Here is a 6,000-nt window from a genome sequence, read left to right on the forward strand (position 1 = left end):
ATTTAAATTTTAAATATCATCTATAATATTTACATTTACATACATTCTTCAACCTCTGGTTGAGGTTGATTTTCCCTTTCAATATTTGCGTGTCTTTCCTTTTTTTTGTAATTGTTTCTCCTGTATTCTCTATGAGCTTCAATGTCTCTTATTCGATCATATTTTCTCTTGCAATTTATTTGATTTCCCATGATAATTCAATCCATGTATATTTTTAAAATGCAACCCAAAATATTCAATTTCAAAATCCTGCAAAAAAAACTCACTTTCAGAATTTAGACCAAAAAACTCACTTTAAAAACTCGACACAAAATATTTACTTTAAAAAAACTCACTTTACAAATTCATCCAAAAATATTTTCTTTCAAAAAAACTGACTTCAAAAATTTAGCACAAAAAAGTCACTTTAAAAATTCCACCCGAAAGACTTACTTTAAAAATTAAGCCCAAAAAACTTACTTTAAAAATTATGCTAAAAAATCTCACTTTAAAAATTCTGCCCAAAAGACTTACTTTAAAAATTATGTTGAACACCTAATCCTAAATGGGTTAGTGTGGAAGCCGAATAGACCAAAGCAGTCCAAGAGACCTTGGGATCTAAAACCCAAGAGTCACATAATGTACTATAAATGTATATCTCCTGTTAATAAAAAGAACTCACATGATTTATCTTTCCTATTCTATGTTTTCCATGTGTGTTTAACATGGTATCAGAGCCGCTTGTTTTTCTGTGGCCTTTTATGTGCATGTCAGTGCTGCACCTCTACACATAATCCTGAAATAGTAAAATTGGCATGCTGGATCTGCAAATTCAAATATATCAGCGTGGTCTTCATTACCTGTGTCTGAGCTGCCTTGAATAGCGTCGACGTGGTCTTCATTACCTGTGTCTGAGCTGCCTTGAATAGTGCTGGCCTGGTATTCATTATCTGTAATGTTCCACGCATACTTGACACTACTGAGCACCTTGCCTTCCTGCGCCTCTACTGCCTGACAATTCACCTGATTATTCTCACCTGCGTTACTGAATGTGTTTGAATAGCCATTAAACTTGAACGCCTCTGTCCTGCGTCTCTGCCACGCCTGTGCTGCCCTAACGCTCTCTCACCTAACGTTCTCTCACCTGACGCTCTCACCGTTCTGAGAGACTCCATACGCAGCTGGATTGTTGAACGCTGCCTGACAAAGAATTGTGGAGGACGCAGCTGGTATCATCGTTCTGAATGTGCAGTGCATTAAAACTGGTAACGGGTTTGTATATGCATTGTTTACACGCTGTTTGTATATGCCTTGGACATTGTCGGTTCAGTTATTGAATATACAATGTATACAACGCTGCTTATATTGAATTCATAATGTATACAATGCTGAGAATTGTTGGGGTGTTTTATATCTGCCACCCATTGCCATGACAACAAAAATTTAATCCATTCCACTGAGAATTGTTGCGCCACTCGTTGCCATGAAAACAAAAAAATTTTGTTGAGTATTGTTGCGGATTTCTAGTCTCCGGTTGGAACCGTCCGTGTGCTCAGCGAAAGGAATCTCATAATCTAGCAAGTTAAGGTCTGCGGCTGCTGCTCTTGCCTGTGTAATTTGAGGGATCTTTTCTGTCAAAGGGCCAAGAAAAATGGTGAAAATTGTACTGTTTGAGGTTCGAGCCTGCGGGATTGTGTAGAGGAATATTTTTGCCTCGAGTTTTTCTCGCGATTTTGAGTTTGATCTTTTTTCTCGGGCTGAAGTTTTGTAGTCTTTGACCGATTCCAGTCCTTTGCGTTCATTTATTTCAGCGACCCTTTGTCTATACTTAGAGCGCAAGGCTCTTAACCTTTTGGTCGTGGGTTAGTGCCCCACGGTGGGCGTTTAAGTTGATTTTGATATTTTAGTAAAAACATATTCAGCCATCGCATGAATTTCGGTGTTTTGAGTAAAACTGGTAGCGAACTCCCCAAGTCTCTTCAGTAATTACATGTGGACCAGTCATGTGGTTTCTTGTGTTGGCAATCTGAATTTAATCAACCATAGCGACGTGATATATATGTGGTGATATATGTAGCAGCATTTGTTTCAATAGGTCTCATTCATGTGTTTATGATTTAAGATCTAGCCCACAAGGTATCCGGGCTTTTCATTTCCCGCACGGGTATTGTAGCAAAGAAAACAAAAGTGGGTTCCCATAGAAAAGATCAATCTCATCTGCTCCTCTAATAACTTGTTCAAAAACCACTCTTTTCATTTGGTGTCAATTCATCAGTTTTGAATTCCTGTGGTGTTTCTTTTATAAATGGTTTGATGCAACAGCAAAAATAAGGAAGGATCGAGTCCCAGGCTTGCCAGGCTTGCTCCAAGTATTCTCTACTGAATCAAAAACTCCATAATCCCCATTACATTCTAACCACAGCAATTTGTACCGAACTGAAGCTTTTTTGAGAACCATGCCTACAGCAACTTGAGATGGCACTCTCACAGTTGATGGCAGTTCCCGGAAAGACATCATAAGCAGATTACATATAAAAAATTTGTGATGCAATATATCAATGAAATAGACAAGACCTCCTGTTGATGCAACGTGATATGATATGATGGTTTTAGGAGAAGGAGATGGCAGTGATAAATGATACCACTTGTTCATTGATGGATCATAGATTGCACCATTAGATATGTTTCTGTGTGTTATGGTGTAAAACCAAGGGGATTGAGGACGAACCTCTGCAAACTGTTGAAGAAATTTGTGGGATCTTAGCAAAGAATTCCAACTACGGCAAACTAATTGGCAGCGAAAAATAGATGGAATAGGTAACCGTGCAATCACTTTTTCGAGAAGGTCCCCAGGGAGCTCTTTCCAGATATTTTCCTCCATAACTACAGCAACTTCCCTACAAACTCTGTTTTTTGCTCCTGTCTCTGCGAGGCCTTTTATAGGGAGGGGGCTTCTCTTCACCCATCCTTAAAATAAGTGATTTACCTGCATTGACAATACTATGCACGTCATTTCTGGTGGTGGTGTCCAGGTTGGAAAGGTAGTTTCTTTTTGTGATGATTATTGCCCTTAATATGTGCACTGTATGTGCTGGACATTAAGTCTCTATTGCAGAGAAAGAAATCAGTTTTGTATATCGCTTATTGATTTATTTGTGTGTTGACCTGGAGCTGTATTGAATGCATCAAAAACTGTGATTAAAGTTGCCTGAATACGTTATGATGCTGCCTGAAATACGTTGAAGCTGCTATTTTAAATAAGTTCGTGTGAGGCCTGAATGGTATACGATCCAATGGTATAGTGATTGGTTTCAAATACACTTTGAATAGTTCGAATTCCATTTGCAACCGAGATTTTGTGCTTCTCTTCCTATAATTGGATCCGATTTGATTGCTGGTGCCATTCATATGTTTAATGCTTTGCTGAGGTTGACCACTGTAAATTACAGTTCAAAGAATGCCCATGACATGGTGTTAAAAATTATTGAAGTTTTGATAACCATCATTTCTGAAGGAGTACTTGAAGGATCCAAACAAGTTTGCAGTTGCTGCTGCCCCAATTGTGGCATTGTATTTAAAACTCATTATAGTGCATTGATTCCTTGATTCCACTGCTGCATAAAGAGTTTGGTGAGCTGATTGTAATCCTTTATATTTCACACTAATCATTTGCTGACATTTATAAAGGATATTTCTGTGTACTGTGAGTAGATATTACTTTTCTACATTGAGTAGTAGTTGTGATCAGTTTTTTAAGGTGTAAATCAGACATTGAAGAAAAAATGGCCAGAACCAGTGAAGTATTACAGTTCCTTAAAACTCTGATATTATCTACTGTTGATGACACATTACAAATCAGCAAAGGATCTCTCTCAGAAATTCAGACATGTCTACAAAATGCACAGGAAAAGATCGATTTTTTGCAGCTTGAATCACAGCTACAGCAAGAAGAGCTACATCAAAATAGACACCATTCTGAACCTGTTTTTGTTCAGAACATTGAGACAACCACCCATCAGCAACATGTTAATAATGTTACAGTTCATTCAAATAAAGCAGTAGTTGTATATGCAGATGCAGAAACTCAGTCTGCACTTCCCAAGCCCATCATCAGACCTTGGGAACAGCTTATCCACAACAAGCACATAACTGGTCTTGGATATGACAAGGACTTGTCCTTTCATATTCCAGACTATGCCAAGCCCATTCAGTTTCAAAGTGCTGGATTTATTCATGACAGTTCACCTGCTCCTCATGACAGTTCACCTCCAGCTGTTCCAGATTCTGCCCCTCTTCCACAGCAACAACAACAACAACAGATCATAAAATGCCAACACTGTGACCGAGTTGGCCATTTGAAAGATCACTGTTTTGATCTTCATCCATGTAAGCACTGTCATAAAACCAGCCATTCTTCACACAGATGCTTCAGAAATAAACGTCCTGCAAGAACAAAGATTCATCTTGGATGGATCGCTTCTTGGCAATGGGCATCAACAGCCAAGAAGATATTCCAAACACATGTCAGAACTTGTTCCAGAGTATTGAACAGTCTTGCAGCTGAGTTTTCTCCATCATCTCACCTTGTATCTGACAGGGGGGGAAATGATGGTCATCTACAAGCTTCAAAGTCACATCAAGCGAGCCTGAGCCATAACCTGCCACACCAGTTTCAGAGTTGTAGCTAGAGACAAAGATGCCCCTGAGCATGCCTTCAGTTGGCAATCTGGGACACTTCCTCTAGCAGAAGACTTCAGTTTCTTGCCAGTTTCGGAAGCATTCCAGGAACACAATTGAGAACACTTCCTCTAGCAGAAGACTCCAGCTTCTTGCCAGTTTTGGAAGAGTTCCAGGAATTGCATTAAGCATTCCAGAGTTGTTGGTTATCCTTAAACCATCACAGGTTGAGACTTCCCTTTTCAGGTTGAAGTTTTACCTTTTATGCGAGGTGAGACCTCCCTTTTATGGTTGAAGGTTTCCCTCTTTAAAACAATAGGATCACTTCCTCTAGCAAAAAACTTCAGTTTCTTGCCAGTGTTGGAAGAGTTCTGGGAACTGCACTAAGCGTTCCAGTGTTGGTGGTCATCCTTAAACCACTGCCCTTTATACCAACATTTCATAGAGCACATTCAGCCTAGTGCTGCCATGCATTTTTTCCACATTTCGTATTACAGCTCTCTTCTTGGACTCATACATAACCCTTCGGATTAAGGGGGGGAATGTTGGACACCTAATCCTAAATGGGTTAGTGTGGAAGCGGAATAGACCAAAGCAGTCCAAGAGACCTTGGGATCTAAAACCCAAGAGTCACATAATGTACTATAAATGTATATCTCCTATTAATAAAAAGAACTCACATGATTTATCTTTCCTAGTCTATGTTTCCCATGTGTGTTTAACAAATTAAGCTAAAAAATATCACTTTAAAAGGCCAAAATACCTTTAAAAATTAAGCTAAAAATTCTCACTTAAAAAATTCAGCACAAAAGACTTACTTTAAAAATTAAGCTAAAAAAATCCACTTTAAAAATTCAGCCCAAGAGACTTACTTTAAAAAATAAACTAAAAAATATCACTGTAAACATTCAACCCAAAAGGTTTACTTTAAAAATAAAGCTAAAAAATTTCGCTTTAAAATTTCAGCCCAAAAGACGTACTTTAAAAATAAAACTAAAAAAATCTCACTTTAAAAATTGAGCCCAAAATACTTACTTTAAAAATTAAGTCCAAAAAAATTCCTTTAAAAATTCAACCTAGAAGATTTAACTTAAAAGTTCACTCCAAATGAGGAAAGAATGTGAAAATAATGTTTCAGCTCCATTTATTTATATCATTCAACCGAAATGTTTTTTTCAGAGGGTTGCATCATTCTATTTTTTCGGCTGATGGAAAATATCAATACATTTTCAGCTGAACTGCTACAAAAAATTCGCCCTAACTTTTAAAGTACTTTGGCCGAATTACTTTTCCATTTATTTTAACAGGCATCGACGACAGACACAAGTTTGGCCAAATGTGGTT

At 37.9% G+C, this 6,000-nt stretch overlaps 1 pseudogene; it reads right to left on the reverse strand.

Moving 5' to 3' along the window:
* Nucleotides 1–2,278: 2,278 nt before the first annotated feature.
* On the reverse strand, nucleotides 2,279–3,383 carry LOC149239657 (F-box only protein 6 pseudogene; annotated as a pseudogene).
* Nucleotides 3,384–6,000: the final 2,617 nt, after the last annotated feature.

Source organism: Pinus tabuliformis, chromosome 8, assembly GCF_031772625.1.
Source record: "Pinus tabuliformis cultivar Carrire ecotype Pingquan chromosome 8, CPIR1, whole genome shotgun sequence".
NCBI classification, from domain to species: Eukaryota; Viridiplantae; Streptophyta; class Pinopsida; order Pinales; family Pinaceae; genus Pinus; species Pinus tabuliformis.